Source organism: Rhyacophila brunnea, unplaced genomic scaffold (genome assembly GCF_057557595.1).
Source record: "Rhyacophila brunnea isolate RB1 unplaced genomic scaffold, BYU_Rbru_1.0 scaffold_12, whole genome shotgun sequence".
In the NCBI taxonomy this organism is placed as follows: domain Eukaryota; kingdom Metazoa; phylum Arthropoda; class Insecta; order Trichoptera; family Rhyacophilidae; genus Rhyacophila; species Rhyacophila brunnea.
Genome location: NW_028232774.1, coordinates 28,974,008 through 28,992,271, shown reverse-complemented (window position 1 = coordinate 28,992,271; position 18,264 = coordinate 28,974,008). Strand labels below are relative to the sequence as shown.

At 31.7% G+C, this 18,264-nt stretch overlaps 1 protein-coding gene across 2 annotated transcripts in view; it reads left to right on the top strand.

Annotated features, from left to right (window-relative positions):
* The window catches only part of LOC147078033 (irregular chiasm C-roughest protein-like), a 622,953-nt gene that overhangs the window by 393,735 nt on the left and 210,954 nt on the right, over positions 1-18,264 (top strand). For both annotated transcript variants that reach the window (XM_085940191.1, XM_085940190.1), the window contains exon 3: positions 8,869-8,896. The gene's annotated coding sequence lies outside the window, so the exon portion shown is untranslated. The remainder of the gene's footprint in view (positions 1-8,868; positions 8,897-18,264) is intronic.

Below are 18,264 nucleotides of genomic sequence, written 5' to 3'. Positions count from 1 at the left end.
AAATCACATGTGATCTCACTGGTAATAAAACCCGGAGCTCCCGGATGAAAGGCCAGCCACTTACGCGCTGCACCATGAGAGCCGCTATTTAGCTAACCGTAATATTTTTTTCATCATAATTACAGTAATGTAGGGTGACAATATTCATAACTAAATAACGTGTCGATTAGAATACCAATATAGATTGGTAGGTATCTTTTTCGATAAAGTCGATGTATTTTCCATGAGTTTCATTGGTATTGTCTTAATTTTATTTCTAAAAAGAACGAAACTTTATTAAAATACAGTGGATGGGTTAAGAAGCGTGTGAGCGAAATGCATATAGTGTCTAAGCGATTTAGTGCAGCGCATATTTATGATAAGGGTGTAATGTGGGTGTTTTATTAATGCGATCGTGTAACAAAGACGCAAATGAAAATTTACGTGCGTTAGAGACAGTTAACGATGCTTTTCCTTTGCAGACAGAGAGGGAAAATGTATGTGTGTGCTGAGTTGCACTGCTTTACAGACAGACATATAAATCAAGGTAGATAATGTAATGTAATATATTATATTTTATATAAAATGTATCTATTTATGTGATACTCGCAATACAATGAGTTTTATAATCATTGAAGTTAATGGCCCCACCAAACCACACCTGCCCCGCACCACACCCGGTCTTAATCGGGCGTATCACGGAACCCTAAGTTTGGATGTAAAGCATCATTTTTATTTGTATGACTGGGAATATCTCAGGAGCAGTTACCCAAGACAAAGGTCGCCATGCACTGATATATGCTTTGACTGAATTTACATGACTTTAAGTTAAGGTACCCATGGGAGGGATTAGGCAATATTAAAAATTGTAGTAACAAATTAAAGCTAATACAAAACTACCGAATATTCTAAGTGAAGAGAACTTAGAATTGGCCTTTGTGGCGACCAGGTCGGACGGTCCGATGGGTCCAACAGATGGTTGAACCGACTTCAGGAGCTCTTCTCTTTCTGTACACATTTAGTTTTATAATCAATACAATATATTATCAAAAATTATGTATATAATTATTATGTAATAAAATATTAGTTGATACCTTAATATTATTAGAGACACAACGCCATAAGCGAGGCGTCAAGCCCGAGACTTGCCTAGTTATTTTCGGAGAAAAAGTTTTCAGAAAATTGTTGAAGGCGTTTTGACAAGCAGCCAGCTACTTGTCAAAATCAAATATTTAACATTTAAAGTCGATCTCGGAGACGTGAGAAATCAGAAACTTGCCCGCAAAATATATATCCGAACGGTTCGCTACTTACACCGCCGACACGTTTTATTCAAAACTTTTAGTATCAAAAAGTTTTTTTGAGCCATTTATTACAACATAAATTACAGGGTGGCTCAGACGGTGTGTAACACAAAAATACCTATATATATAAATATACTGAAAAAAATGGAGCGTAAATATATTATGAAAGTCATCATCAGGCCTGGATCCACCTAATGCTGGATAAAGGCAGGAAATACAATACGTTTACTTGCATAATATTCTACCATAATATACCACTTTCTATCTAGTTTAATTAATTAATAATAAATTAAAAACACAAGGAAAACCTTCCAGTTTTTCCGGTTTCTGAGGTATCCATTAATAATCCTCGTAGTTTAGTGAGTTAAGCGCGAACCTTTCACCCGGGGGCCCCGATTTCAACTCGGTGACGTCACAAATTGGAGGTTGGATTACAAAAAGAACATTTATGTAAATTTTACAGGAGAGAAAATTTTTGTTTTTTTTCTGAGGTGCTTATTACACAGTATGTGCTTATTTTTCAAAGAGAATTAATAATCATTACAACTTTTGAAGTACCTACCTATCAGAAAAATATGTAATAGACAGATGTCATTTGACTTAATTATTATGATGTATTTGTAGAAACTCTTTTTGTCAAATGATTTTTTTTGCCGGATAAAAAAACTTTAACACCTTTTAACTCGTGTTATGTACTGTTTTTGAAAGAACGGTAAATGATAACATATAGACAACATTTAAGAAAACAAAATAACATAAATCTCAAAAATGAAAAAAAAAACTAACATAATAAATATTGTTTTTGTAATCCACCCTTCAATCATTTATTTGATTTTCTCAAAGCTTGATTGTTTCTCTTCTATTACGAAATATACTACTACTTCACAACACTACTGTCATTTGGCATCATGGCCTATTGCAGTGAAAGAATATAATGTATATATAAATTGTTATTGATAATAAAATTATAGAAAAAGTGCTATTCGAACTCATATATTTCACTTTTCGGATAAGCGCTCTAATCCATAATACTACCGATCCACCTGTCATTTTTGCGAATAATTGATAATATAAATATGTAAACATTTTATGATGAAATATAAATATGATGACATTTTAAATTCTCGAGATTTGGTATTTCCAGAAAAGAATTCTCGGGAATTCTCGAGATATCGGGAAAATTAAAAAAAAACATGTAAAAATCCTAAAATCAGTGTAATAACAGACAAATTCCAAAAAAATAGAAGTAGGAAAACAAAAATAATTCAAAACATTACTTATTAAAATAGAATTTCAAAAAAAACAGACTGTCAATAGCGTACTTTGAGACACAGAATTCCATGATGTTGCAAAAATTGCGCTCATTTTGAGTCGACGTTGGCTTAATTGTGTTAAATGCCCCGATCAGTCTTTGAACGTTTTGTGTTATACGTCCACTTTTTTCATATAGAAAATCGTTTTTCAATTAATATTTGATAATAAAGAAATCCCGAATCCCGAGAAAAGATTCTCGAGATCCGAGATTTCCCGAAATGTTAAAAATTTTAATTTTCGAGATTCGGGATGGGAAATCTTGAAAAATTCTCGAGAATTCCCGTCGGGAAATTCCCGAAACCCAACTCTAGCTGTGGGGGCCCGTAGCGTCTTTCACTTGGTCAGATCGTCGAGCAGGCAATCACTCTCTTGTGCATCGGCCCTCGATGTTTGCGCTGACAAACATTTCCATATTGTAGTTTTCCTTTCTAGCTATTTGACCAAAAGTCTACATAACTCTCTGGTGACAATACATTTTAGAATTCAGTGATTCCCAACCACCGTTCTACTGGCGTGGAACTATGAGATTCCGCAAAACAAATCGGGCGCAATAAAATTCTTCTATTAGGTATTTTTTTTTAAATCCCACTGGCAGCGTTGTTTTCTGTGAGTAGACAAAATATGCGTTGCTTAAGGGTGATACATTATAAGAGCGCGATAAATTAATAAAGTCTACGAATAAGTAAGATCCATGGTAATTACAATTTTTATCTCAAATTCCAATAAGTCTCTTAACATGAATTTAAACATTGGATTTAAAGGAAAATGAACTGGCAAGTATTTTTTCATTTATCCACCAAATATTTCCAACCAAAGATATAGTACATGATTAATTAAGTTAGATACAGTTTGAGACTAAAAATAGTGAGGTACAAGATTTTTGGTTTTCTTAGTGATGGCAATTTATTTGTCTATTGATTTATACGTATCTGAATACCACAGGTAAAACGGCGTGTTAGGTTGGAATTCTCCGAGATCTTAAAAAATGATTCAGAGGTTCTTTCGAACAAAAAGTTTGAGAATCACTGCTTTAGATCGTTGGAGCATTCCATTGTTATTTCTTCCAGAACGGAGAATTTAATTCTCTTTGCCGTCCGTGGAATCATTAGCATTAGACGAATTGATAGTAGGTATTGTTAATTGTATAACAGCACTCTGTTTATTTATACAGTGCGAGACAATTTTGTCATCTGGCGCCTATTTTGAAGTTTATTTTTGCATTTTAATCGTGCGGTGCTTTCACCCGAGTCTAAAGTTATACATTTATTTAACGGAGTGCCATAAAATGTTTTAAAACTGATTAAAACTTCTGGCTTTGCATATGAACAGCTCAATTGAATTACATAAACTATAAACGGTTTACCTACAGGCACTCGTGCCAAAGCGATCTACACTTTGTGCTTTCAATAAATTAAGTACGAAATTGTATAATTTTCTTTATGATAATATACGCATGCGAGTTTTGCTTTTCTATTAAGATAGGTACTTGAGTTATGTTACACATTCAAACGCGAATTATTTAACTTTACCATAGATACATGATAATATACAAAGTTAGAATTTACTTCCACTAAAACAAACATTATATTACTTTAAACTAATAATTACGTAATTGAAAATTCCCTAATATATGGAATAGGTTTTGGTTTTCAAAGTATTAGGTACTTATTATTGAGATCCTGTTTTTAACCAAATCTTCTGGGTGTCTTCTGGGAAGTCTTAGGAACTCGTGTCTTCTGGGAAGTATTTTTTTCTTATTTAAATTATTTTGAGGTCAGTGGCAGGTAAATAATACAAAAGAAAACAGCGTTAATGTCATTCGCATTACTCACTAAAATTAGTTATTAATTAAATTATATATGTAGATATACTTATTATAATATTATTGTGATGGCCGCGCGGCTTAAGCGTCGGACTTCAGCGTCGTGGGTCCCATGTTCGAATCCTGGGTCTGGCAAGTACACATATTTTTTTTTTTTTCAATTTGTGAATCAGTCAGGGTATGGACCTAATAGGTTGAGTAAGTGGCTGACATCCATTTCTCCTAAAAACAAAATCTTTTAATACAAATCTCCACGCTGTGGAGGCCCACGATCTTATTAAGATCGGACATGGTCGAAAAAAATATAACTCAATTATTCAAGTAATTGTTTTCATTGAAATAAGACTACAATAAATTTACATGTTGTCTGTAAGGCTGGTTAGTCTTTAAAATTCAATTAAACCCTACGAAAAGCAAGCCATAATAAATTACAGTCAAAAAATACTCATCTATCTATAAAATAACTAAAATAATGCAATCAAATCATACATTATTTTGGATATTTTATAGATAGAATAATATTTTTAATCTATTATCGGTTTGACGTAGGTAATGAATTAAAAAAAATGAACCAACAATATATTGTATACTATGTATTCTTTTCTAACGAATGTGTGCACAATTTTGTCGTATCGCCCAAAATATACCAAAACTATTATGGTTTGATTAGGCAGGGTTTAAATGATTTTTAAAAACTAACCAGTACCATCTGTAAATGCTAGTCTTAGTTCAATAAAACCAAATACATATGACTAACAAAGTTTAATAAGCACTATTTATGGCGTATCTTAACAGCCTACCTCCACCCTTCGCTACTGAGTAGGTACGTAGTATATGTAGGGTAAAGAGTGCGTTCTATTATTCAGGTCTCAATATAACCTACTATCAGTGAAAGTATTATGGAAATTACCTCTGTGAAAACAATGTTAAATTTGTGCAGTAAGTAAACTTTTCATAATGCACAAAGCTAAGACATAAAACCTGGCGACTTAGTTAAAACGTAGTAGAAGTACCTTACGGGTGACATTATAATTTGTAAAGAGCATTATGAAAGTTTCGCGAACGCTGTTTTGCGAGGCGACTATGGAAAAAGCTCCTCCTTCAATCCACTGCTTAGAGCTGTACTTACTCATTGGTTGAAAAACAGGACAGTTTTGTCTCTCATTTCTTACTTTGTTGAGTATAAAAAAATAATGTAATCATTATGTACTGACATTTTGAAAACTGAAAATCAACATAACGCTACCCGAAAGAAAAATAAGAGACAAATCAAAATTATTATTTTCAGTTAATATAGCGTTAATTTTTTAATAGTAACTGTGAAATAAGCATTGATGCTTAATTAGATAAAACAAATATTTTAGATTTATCTTACTGTTACTTTCATGGAACGAAGTAGGTAGATGGACACTTGAAGTTATTATGTATAAATAATATATATTTTAATATATATTATATACCAGTAGCTAGACTCAATGCTAATCTATTATTTAATATCTACTTTAACTCATAAAAATAATTTTAATATGTATGCGAATTTCATAGACATAATACCTACAAAGGAAGTAATTGTCACGAATATCACCTCTAAATACTATGCAATTATTGATTCAGTAATCGTAACTAATAATTTTTTGATGTATGACAGAGAAATAAGAAACCCTAAGTTTCTACATGAAAAAATATTTTAATTAAAGACATATTATAATATAATGTTTATTCCGAATATTTCGAGTTAAGCCGAACATATTATTATTACCTACATTAAAAATATAATTAATCCATATAACCAATCAAAAATATCCAGGCATTGAAAAAATTACATAATACATATTGTGAACTCACCGAGTTGAACCCGGAGTCCCTGGATAAAAGACAAGCGTCTTACGCACTGGACAACGAATTGAATAGTATTAGCGAACACAAGTGATAATATAATACATAGATACCGATTATTATGGAATATATGGTGTCAAAATCTCATTAATTTTCATTGATGACTCAATTTACACAAGATTTTAGAATGTATCATTCGTCGTTATCCTCCAAAGTCAGTTAGTAATGTAGTGAGTAACCCTCCTGAGTAATGAATATACTCTTTCAAAAAACTGTAGAATAAATATAAACAGAAAATTCTAAGTTATGTATTTTAATTATATAGTCTATATATACAAGCGTTTTAATGATGTTATAGTTTTTTTTAAGTATGATTATGTTTTATATATTATGTATACTTTGTACATCAAAATTTGTAGGTAGAAGAACCTTGTTTTAAGTATAGTGATTTTCTTAGAACAGTGTTCTAGAACCCTCAAGTAAATTATTTATGCATGTATATTTTGTCTATACTTAGAAAGAGTGGGAAAACCTGTAAGCTTCTGTACTTTCTTAATCCCGAAAGGTTCTTGACGCCTTTTACCCTCCCCTAAATCTTACCCTTAGGCGATGTTTTTAAGGTAAGGGGGTTGTATCTGAAAGGTTGGTTATACTATTTCATACACCGTCTTCACGAATATAATATTTTCTTTGAAGAAATTTGGCTCAAGGTTTCAAAAAACCTTGACAGTAGATTATATGAATAATGTAACGCGTGGGTATACCTATTAAAACTATGTATATAAACAATTTCTTATACATAATATTAATAATTATTAAAATGGCCTTCATTTCAATATAACTTATTGTATATAAATATAGTATAATATAATACAACTAATGAACTTATGAAGTTCTTTTCTGTCGTAATAATATTAGAAATGATAAAATCTATAGAAACGTAACTATTATTTGTCGTAAATTGAGTTCTTATTGACAATATAGAAGTTAACTTATGTATATTATAGTTATATTAGTGGAACTTTACCCCTTTGGTTACTGACAAAACATTAACATTTTTTAAAGAACTTTGTATGAAGGCTCTATAATACCGGACCTCCTCCAATTTTTCATAGAACACATTTACACCGCATTAGCACCTACTTCTGTACAGAAGTAAGTTTCTGGGTATACAGGAAGTGGGCTAAAATTTTGTCTAATTTACATAAACGACATTGTTTATATTCCAAAATATTTTTTTTCTTTATCGGAACCACGACCCATGATGATTCGGCCATTTGGCAGCCCTATACAGGGATTCGCTTCATCCCTCTCGGCTTTCAAGGGTATGCAGGTCACTTTTCAATGTGACACCGGCTATATAGTTATTGATTTGCTCTGTTAATCTGGAGGAAACTATTTAAATCGACCAACAAATTATGCTGAAGAAAATATTCTTATAGAATAATAAATTATATTAATGTAAGTGAAAATTTCATATGCTATTATTAAATAATAAATTTTATTCATCTTTGTTTGGGATGGTATTTTTTTGTTTTTGTGATATATACCTACATGTTACATCCGTTGAGTCGACGCTTAAAACTAGATGTCGTTTCCCGGCGTCGAAAGGTGATTGTGTTGGAAGAAAATCCGACGTCCTTTGAGCGTCAGTGTAAGTGCTCTTTGTTACCCTCGCGCGCCCCTTCGGACTACGGGGGTTGATTTTGCGCTAGCATTTTCACAATATCCGTATGCAAAGCAGACACTTTTCTAGGACTATTGATATAATTCAACAATACAGTTTTCAGCCCTCTTGCCTGGAATTGAAAGCAATGTCATAATTGAAAGAAGGTTTATTATTACGTTTATAAGGTTTCAATATTATCTTTATTAGAATTATAAAACAAACTTTTAAGATTATATTTTTATAATACATACACACAAGAAATATTTGGGTCTTATAACACTATAACATTACTTCTATTCTTTGTCAGATGATATACCTAGTCATCTTAAAGTTTTCTACACGGCTTGACTTAATTCCTCTCTGTTTACTCTCGATAGCTTTTGTCATTATAAAACCTGTTACATTATTGATTTGGTCTTCATTACATTATGGATAATAATAACGGTAAATATTGGTCCAGCCGTTTTTGAGTTATAAATGGTGTAACTAATCCGTCTTTGTTTTATATATATTATATAGATTCTTTACTCTTTTTGTCTCTTGGTCGTTCCTCAATGGCTGAGCATCATGAATGACCAATATTATCCACAGCTCTCGGTCTTTTACTTCTCTTAGAACAGAGTGAAAGCTGCTAGCGACGCTCTTCCTCTTCTCTACTATCCAAAACCACCATTATATCCAGGTCATCCGGACCACACTAAATAATATGTCCAGAAAACTGCAGAATGTATCTCAGACATATTGTTGAAAGCCGTTCCTTTATCTGGAGTCTTGAGCTTTTCTTTAAAACTTTTTAAAGCTAACTAACCGAACATATTTTTATTCCTAAATTTTAAATTACTCTTACTTGACTGATAGCATAATAACTATATGAAAATTCTGTTAAGTTTCATATATACATACATTGTTTATTTACTAATAATGGTTTATTTTTTTAATTGCAGGTGGAATCGAGATAATCAACTAACATAGGTATGTTCTATAACATTAATAATACAATTATACCATGCCATAATAATATCATGCAATTAAATGAATTCAAGTATGCTCGAATCATTTACAATAATATAAAGTATTAATCGTTTTTATTCACTGTAAAACTATTGTTAAATCAAAAAAGCAGTAATTTATCAGTGGTCGATCAATTTATTGAAGTAGAAAATATGATTTTTAAGGAAGATAGACGGATACTTTTCACGTTAGACTTAAGGAAAAATCCCCCAGATTTCTATACTTTCATTAATTAGGACAGATGTATGCTTTTATAGATACATCAGTAAAGTTGTTAATTATTCTCTCAAGATGAATAATTAACCAACTATTGTAATTTTAATTGGAAAGTAAATAATTGTATTCAACCAAATTGTTTTGGACATTGGTAATTTATTATTTTTTTGTCAGTTTAACTGGATGTTATTTTATTAATTCAGTGTACCTTCTTGTAATTTTTTCTATAGAAAATTTTTGTATTGAATCTTGTTATTAATGTTATTTATTTTGTTTATTTTTTCTTAATAAAGTTATAAATATAAATATTTGATTCATCCAAATAAATAAAATTTACTTTTAAAAGAAAATGTTGACGTAATTTTTGCGTCGCAATTTGACTTTGCAAAAAAATTGGCTACCTATGTACATATAATAATTATTATTGAACGAATATTATTTAATAATACTCTATTGATCAATTTTAAAAGCAAGCTTAATATTGTAGGTTGGTACTTTATATATTATATTTATTTTACAAAACTTCAACAGCAGTAAAATTGTGTTTAAAAAATTCAAAAGACTATTCCATTCATTAGTTTCTTTTCATCAGTTTTATTTATTTAAAATATATATTTTATATATAATAATAATATGGCTTCCGTCAAAGGTAGAAAAATGTGTTTTTAGCGACAAAGCAGATATTATTTTACGTTAAAATTATTATTACGTAATTTTCTTTCAATTTAAAAGTTGTATAGGTGACTTATCAGAAGTCATACAAAATAATACTGTACTTGAATTTATGAATTCATGCCTCAGGAAATTTAAAAAAAAATTCTTTTTTTTTTACTTTGGCAACAGGGAGAATCGATAGGGGTGGAACCTGCGCAATACTTATATAATTTTGTGAAATAATGTTATGTATTCAACTCACTGTACAAATATATTTACGTTATAGTTACATAAATTAAATATATATGCCAATAAAAAGTAAATACAATATTAATTTATTGTCAATATTTAATGCAAGATTGCCATGCGGATTCTGAAAAAAAAAATACTTTTTCAATCTCCGCCATATTCTTCTTAATATGCATAGTACCTATACCCGGTGACAATATACGAGCCATCATACCATTACGGAGTTAAACTTTATTATATATTGGGATCTATGATGATGTGGGAACGAATTACGTCGGGGTCACCACTTTGGCGGTGTGATGGAGGCATGATGAGATATATGGTGGTGGATGGAATAGTCGTTCTTACTTGGTCGTTGAGACGAGAGTTTATTGGTTGATACAAGAATGTGGGACTCCTTGACAGTGGGACTCTTTGGAGGAAGCCTTCACACGAAGAGGGGTTTTTACAAACCAAAAAAACATTATCTAATAGTATTATATACAAAATAAAAAATCTTAATATAGGTATATATGTATATATGTATTATACAAAAATAATAATAATTAATTTTATATAAACTAGAAAATAAGTAGATAATACAATCTTAGATCATATATACATAGTATATATATATATATATTCATAGGTTATATATTATAATATTCATTAGATATAGTCAATTAACTGTCATTTACTTTTGTTTGTAAGAAATAAAAAGGCTTTTTATTTATTTATTTATACAAGAATACACTGAATACAATGATAAAGTGAGATTATAATCGCGGAATAATAATGTATTGATGAAATCGATATTAACGCTTTCGCTGCTGAATAGATAATGTTATTTTAATTGCCCCCTTTAAAATGCACGTTAATTACATCGATCGGCCGCCTGGTCATTACGCGCCATGTGCGTCTTCCGTGTCCAAAGTATTAACAAGAGATTAATTGTAAGAATGCACTCAGAGACTTGATTCGACTGGAATAACGGATGTATTATGTCGAGTGAAGTAGTCGTGACAATAGTACCCACGTCTAGTGACGTACTCGATGAGTGGAGTATTTAGTTGTTAGTAATTTTGAATAATCACAATCACAATCAGGCCCCCACAAGGGGGTGGGGCTGACAGGGCTCTAGCCTGGGGGCCCGGCGAGGCGAGTCAACCAGATAAGTGAGATAAACACACATCACAAATTTGATTTAATAGTAAAAAAATCGCCTGCGGCACTATTTTCCTTCAACAGTATTATCATTTAAAATTATCTGGTTGTTTTTAATTTTTTTAATTTTTAAAAACAATTTTTAATTGTGTTTCAATACTCGACGTCTCCATAATTCAAATGGATGTATTAAAATGTACAATACAACACTAAATTAATATGTATACCCATTATTTTTTCGGCGTACACCATTTGGAAAACGCTTCTGTAGAGCGTCACACTACCTTTATCCATAGCGATAGGTAGGGGGGCCCACCAAAGCGCCTAGCCTGGGGGCCCGCTTTACGATGTGAGGCCCATGATCACAATACCCAAATAACCTTTTCTGCCAATTCCAATTTAGAATTTTTACGACAGATCAAGATAAATTTACATAATTTGGATTCTATTTTAATTTTACGTTCTTTTGTTTAACGTAGCTGTCACAATTGTTTTTATTTTGATATGTTGTACGTGTGCCTAGATCATGGCCTTCACAAAAGGAGGGCTGACAGGGCTTTAGCGTATGGGCCCAGGATCAGGAAGGGCCCGGCGTGGCGAATCGACCAGATAAGTGATTTAAACACACATCACAAATTCTCTCGAATAGTAAAAAAAAAGTTAGCGCTATTTATCTTCAATATTATTATTATTTTAAATTATGTTGTTGTACGATACAATTTTTAATTGTGTATCGATACTCGACAACTCCATAATTAAAATATTATACAAAAAACACTAAATACACACATTAATTTTATCGCGTACATCATTTGGAAAACGCTACTGTAGAGCGTCACACTGCTTTTATCTTTAGCGATAGGTAGAGGCCCGTCAAAGATCCTAGCCTGGGGGCCCGCTTCAGGATGTGGGGGCCATAGCTTAGATACAGATATTGGTTTCTGTATATTTAGTTGAAGCCAGTGGCAAAGAATGTTTTTTAAAAAAAGTTGATATACTGGATTATTTGTTAAGTTAGGTTAGGTTATCATTCTTGAATTCATGAATTTTGCCGAAATCGGCTTATATAATATGAATCGGCTTCCAGTAAACAGACTTGTACCGAAATGGTAATTTACATTTTTTTTTACACAAGTCATAATTCTTATAATTCAATGAAATAGGAAAGCTTAGTGAGACATTCACGCTAAGTACGTATATGGTAAACGACGAAAGATAATGATACCCTAATAATCAACGTAATAAAAAATATATTATGAGAAATAGGAAGTATGTAATTATGGAAGTAAACTGTTATTATTTTCTTTTACCTGACGACATGCTATCTGATAGTTAACAAAATAGTTAATAGAAAGAAGGTAACGTCTTACTAACTGTGTGACGTTAAGGCATAAATTCGAATCCCTCTGCGTGTTAATATACTTACAAGTTCTCCGTGATATATATTATTATTATACCAGCTTACCTAATTATTCTTTTAAAAAAACTTGCCTTTATTATGTGACAAGTAAATCCAACGTTTCTTATACTTTAGTTCTTAGTATAAGCTTAGTTAGGTATTTTATTTTCTAGTTAAATAAAGTCAATTTTTTTTTTGGTATTGTTTTTTTTAACCTTTCCCATTCTGCGATATCAAGTAACGTTACACCAAGGCCTGAATAAAAAAGGGTGCATTAGTGCGAGTGAGAAAGTATTCAGCACTCTTATAATCTCTGCGACACGCTCTAGAGCAGCGATACTCAACCTGAGGCCCGCGGGCCGCATGCGGCCCTTTAAGCTTTTATGTGCGGCCCGAAACACATTTATTATCAGGAATTTCGTATATCTTGAGATTCATTTCGACTTTGACGCACAGATAGTGACACCCGAAGAGGATTTTCATTATGGTCCACATCAGATCTGGTATAAGAGTGTTGCTGCACACGATTAATTTAAAAAAACACGCATAATTTTTAAAATCTCAAAAATGTTTTGTAAAAAAGGGGGGGTTTCATGATTTTTTTCGTCACACCAGTAGTAGTGCGGGCCGCGTTACTTTAAAAATATATGTAATTGGCCCGAAGCAAAAAAAAGGTTGAGTATCGTTGCTCTAGAGTAAGATCAAAGGTTTACAGATGTGTGAGATGATTTGCTGTGGTGTCGCCGCCAAATCTTAGTTTGTTGCATAGCTAAGCGTCGATAACTTGCGAGCGCGTATTGCTGAAATTGATATTTTTTGAGTTGAACATAAAGTCAGTGGTAAATATTTTTAGTTAATTAAGTAGAAAAGATGGTTCTGTATGTTGTATTAAAATGTGGTAACCGTACTGATAAGCAAGAAAATGGTATTACGTTTCTTAGGTAAGTTGACACATGTTCGTGATAATTTATTTGTATATTATTATATATTTTAATATCAGTGACCTAGTGTTTCTTTAAAATAACTTAAAATATAGATATCTTTACCTAATGGTTGCATTTTGACCGCTTAAAAATACTATATAACGTAAAAAAATAGAAAATTATATTTTAATTCTGAGCGTCTAGTGCGAGCATTTTGGGCGAGAACTATTGAAATGGTCTATGGTCTCAAATATTTGTGTACGAATGCGTTCGCTCGCCTACAAACCAAACGCACGGCACGCAGCTTCATTTAGCAATGCAATGGGTGGCGTATAGATGTATCTATATTCTAAGCGTTACACAGCTTTTTTCTATTATTTAATTATAATATTATTTTTTTAACAAATAGAAACACATCCAAATTTAATGTTTATTCAGAATTCACAGAGATTGATCAACAATAAAATATAATACCTCAAACGGTACAAGGAAATAGATTAACAAGATAAGATGACTTGCCTAAGGAGTTCACTTCAGGTGTGCATTGCATTTGACAACTAGATAACAACACTTAGCACTAGAAATGGATCTAAATAATGTAAGGTACTTACTCTCAACATAGATGACCTGTATGATCAAAAAGGCTAGATCTAATCAGACTAAGCTGAAGCTGAGAGATTGTGAGTGAAGGTTACGAAGTGAACATATGGTTAAATCCTATTCCGTCTGTATAACGCTTGCGATTTCCAGGCAAGTGGGCACCGCAATCAGTGGATCTCTTTTTGAAGTTATAGCCACTAAATCATTAATATGTACTTAGATTTTTTTATATTGGAGCTATTTCTATAGATATTGACCAAACAACTAGCAAATAATAATGATGAAGAAATATTTGTATATATTATGTACTAATATACTATTTTACCAATACCATTTTTTTTGAAATCATTGTTTTATAATAACTAAACTAGTACAGTAATCATAAAATAATGAGGGCTATATGCATAGTAGTAATTATAAGTCGATTTTCTTATACATAAGAAATAAGAATTAACGACAATAGTTGGCGCCGCTGGCGGCAAATAATTGGATCAAAAGTGACAGCCGCTTTTATATAATTAAAATTTGTAAATATAAATAGAAATTATAGTTCTGAACATAGCAAGATTGGATCGAGTAGGTACCGATTACTGACGTAAACAGGAATTAATTATTTACAGGTCTTTAATGGGTTAATTGAAAACAATAATATTTCAATAAAATTTATCCGCTTTGGATTCATTTACAAATAAAACACTGATTAAGCAACCATTGAATTATTTAATATGTATAAGATTAACTGTCACAGTTTTTGCATGTCAATTAAAAAATATTTTAATAATATACCTACGGAAAATCATATTTTCAAAAATGACAATAGTTCACACCGCGAAAAGCAATTAATAGTCATTGTCATTCCAGTTTTATCTATGCATAGCATCTTAATTATTTAATTTTAAAATAGCTTTACATTCTATGCATCAGGCCCTAAGAGATACGTTATTATTTGAATACTTACATTGCCACACTTTAGTTTTGTAGTATATAACAGAAAATTACGCCTATTTCTACAGATCTCATTATGCGACACCTGCAGTCAGCTAATCGGTCTTATAGCATTGCTGTGTGATGAGAGAATAACGTCCATGCTGAAGGAATCCTTAATTAGTATGACATGTATTACATTTACAGGGGTAGTCAACCTGGTCCCTACCGTGAGGGTGTTCCAGCTTTCATGGTGGGCAGTACGGATTCAAAAACATGTTCATTATGTTTTTATAATATTATAATTTATATTTCAGAAAATATACTATTTGTATCGCTCTATAAAAGTATGCCTGTCTCTCTAAATATGTGAAAAATGATATTCAGTTTATTGATAACTTTTCCTACCTCATATCTTATGGAATCAGGCTTTAGTGCTGTTTATCATATTATGACCAAAGGAAGAAACCGCCTGAATATTTCCGAAAGAGGAGACCTTTGTTTGTTTCTCACAAAAACTGAGCCAGATATCAAGTATTTAGTTTTGCAGCATCAGCCTCATGGATTTCATTAATAATTTAATTAATTAAATGTAATTGCATCAGACTTCGTGCTTCTATATATGCAAAATATAAATAAAAATATAGATTTAACTACAGTACGTTGTCTTATAAAGATTTATTCTGCCAAACTTAGCGGAAGCTTATTATATGCTTTAACTTGCTTTTAAGTTACTTCCCTACTTTATAAATCACCATTACTGTAGAACCGGTGGACGATGAGAAAATTTTACTACTAACAGATACAAAATTGGGCGGTAGGTACATAAAGGTTGACTACCCCTTGTATTACAAGATCATAAAATTTGAGTGGCCCACTTTCTACTAGCATTCGGAGTGCATATCCCAGTCGTGTGAAGACTTTTTTTTATAACATCTGTCAAATTAGCTCATAAATAAAAGGATTCGGCGGAGATATCAAATATTTATTTATGTATGTGCGTCAAATACATCCATTTTTTCGCAGACGTAGAACCCAAACTCGCGCCGACTACTTCACCATCAGGCATATTTATTTTATTAAAATTCCCATTACCATGACTAAATATATTTTTTTATTATTCTGATTCAGTAATGCAGTCAGATTAATGTAATCCTTCGTTGGATAATATTTAAAAGAAAAAAAAAACCATAAACCACCATGTCGCATTTAAAAGAATATTCCGTGGGAAAAAGTCATTTAAGGAAGGCATGAAAGTCAACACAAATGACGAGAAAATTTTATATTGAAAAACTCTCGGAAAATCACAGATGCGTACCTAATAAGCGTACTTGCTCTCAATCGTATGCTGTATGTGAAGGAAAATCCAGGAAAGGGATATTATGATTCGAATCATAAGAATAATATAAGTGACGTTTATATTCAAGATTGTGACTAATTCGTGAATTGGATTTGTCGTTATATTTGTTACAAGTATAATATATGTGTCGCTAGATTTTAAAATCAGCCAAGTCCATAATAGATGAATAGGAGAAAAACAGCTTTTTGTTTTCTCAAGTACACAGTCACAAGGGTAAAAGTTTATATTATTTCGAGTATAGAATATTTAAAATTAATAAATTCCACATTTTGATAATGCAGAAATGTTAGAAAGCAATAGTTCTTCACCAATTCACAAAAAAGTCAAAAATACCTAAAGGTGGACTGGGCTGATTTTGAAATGTGGCGACACATATTGAATATTCGTATTAAAATGACTTTACAGTATTGTTTTATTAGTATTATGTAGTGCGGTGGCTTTTGTATGGATGCTGTTAAAATTATATTCACATACATAATTTCAAAACATCTCATGCATATACCCACTAGAAAAAATCTTTTTTAGAAAAAAAAAAACACTTAAACCTGTAACCGCTGGATTCATGTCATTGTGCTTTTTCAATTAAGCACCATACATCCTACTTAATATCGAAGATTTTCATTTGTACTTCTTACACGAAATGCTTACCAAATTGCTTTACAATATTGACTAACGATTGTTTTATATTAAACCAAGGTATAATGTTAATAATATATTATGTATGAAATTACGTATGTTCAATAAATATATAGAGTGTAACATTCTCAAATCATTTGAATTATTCGTTGAATAAAAGAAATAGTTTATTAAAATATTGCATTTGTTTTAAGTAATTTTTTTTCCCGACCATGTCCGATCCTAATAGGATCATATGGGCCTCCACAGAGTAGAGGTTTGTATTAACAGATTTTGTTTTTTACGAGAAATGGATGTCAGCCACTTGCTCAACCTATCAGGTCCATACTCTGACTCACACATAAATTGGAAAAGAATATGTATACTTGCCAGACCCAGAATTCGAGCCTGAGACCCACGGCGTGATAGTCCAACGCTTAAGCCGCGCGGCCACCGTAAGTGTATTAATATCAGTAATTTATTTATAATAATTGTTACAATAAGTTAGCCGTATAAACTGTAAAATCTTGCTTTAATATTTAACACGACCAAGAGAGGGGTTCTTAAAATATAGCACGTTTTGACAGTTTAAACTAATTTTAACAATTAACCACCTCAATACATAAATATCATAACGTCGCTGTAGGATTGGTTTGTTGAATATCCGTTTTTGTCGAAATCGACCTTTTTAATGCATAATGACTTTTCGTATCTAAATTGACTAGAACCATCCTTTTCTCTAAATTGCTTTGTAATGAATACAGCATTCATATGCTGTAAAAACAACAATTTAAATTTTTCTATATATTTAATATATAGGATAGGATAATGACATTTGTTTTTCATCTCCTGAACATTTGCCATTTGGTATATTCGACAAACCAATCCTACAGCAACAATAAGCTACCATCCATAGCCGCCGATAACTGCCTTGTATATGGAATATACTAGATTGTAGTAGATTTTGGTTACATAGTATTTTCCTCAGTTACGTAAAAGCATCATTGGGTTTCTCGATTCGGCATTTCAATTCAATGATATGATCCCAGTTACCATCTAGACTACAACCTAAGTTTACAATCGAATGCGCTCTCTCTAAGGACACTCCATATACTCGACAATAACCCTGCATTACTATACAGAAGTAAAAGTTTTCGAAATGTCTTTAAAAATCGCTCGCACACTTCGGATAGATTTTCACAGGCTACATAATCGCAAATTCGTGGAAATGTATGCCAATGAATAA